General features: G+C 50.9%; 1 non-coding gene across 1 annotated transcript; it reads left to right on the plus strand.

Annotated features, from left to right (window-relative positions):
- The first annotated feature begins 453 nt into the window (after window positions 1–453).
- Window positions 454–572, plus strand: LOC111734464. Its single transcript, XR_002778456.1, has one exon. It is a non-coding gene; the product is annotated as a 5S ribosomal RNA (ribosomal RNA).
- The last annotated feature ends 49 nt before the right edge of the window (window positions 573–621 follow it).

The raw sequence follows: 621 nt of genomic DNA on the forward strand, positions 1-621 counted from the left end.
CCACCCTCGTCCATTTGGGCCACTGACACCAGAAACCACTGCACAGGCCGGAGGCGGACGGCTCTCCTGTCTCGTTTTGAACCCCAGAACGTATGGCACAAGGCAGCACAGCTTACAGCTTCACCACCTAAAACACTCCTTCATGATAAAAGCACATTTTAATATTGAAATGGCATTGCCCCTCCCCGCAGAAGACACACAGCAATAGCGACAGCTGTTTTCTGAGGACCGGTGCAAACGCCACTGGCAGGTATGCACCAACCTGGAGGGGACGCTTATTCTCGTCCCTCGGCTGCTGGCACTTTATAAATGAAACCTCCATACTAGCGACACTGTTAATTAAACCTTGTCTCATTAACTCCCGATTCTTAGAAAGCTATCAAGGTTTTCAAAGAGTGGCGCTCAGGCCAACAGCATCGGCTTAACTTGGGAACATGTTAAAAATGCAAATCCGTCTATGGCCACGCCACCCTGAACGCGCCCGATCCCGTCTGATCTCGGAAGCTAAGCAAGGTCGGGCCTGGTTAGTACTTGGATGGGAGACCACCTAGGAAGACCAGGTGCCGTAGGCGCGAAAAATAAAAAATAAGGGATTGTAAGCTGACCAGGTCCTTGCAACCT

The sequence above is a fragment of the Pteropus vampyrus genome, unplaced genomic scaffold, assembly GCF_000151845.1.
Source record: "Pteropus vampyrus isolate Shadow unplaced genomic scaffold, Pvam_2.0 Scaffold1336, whole genome shotgun sequence".
Classification (NCBI taxonomy): domain Eukaryota; kingdom Metazoa; phylum Chordata; class Mammalia; order Chiroptera; family Pteropodidae; genus Pteropus; species Pteropus vampyrus.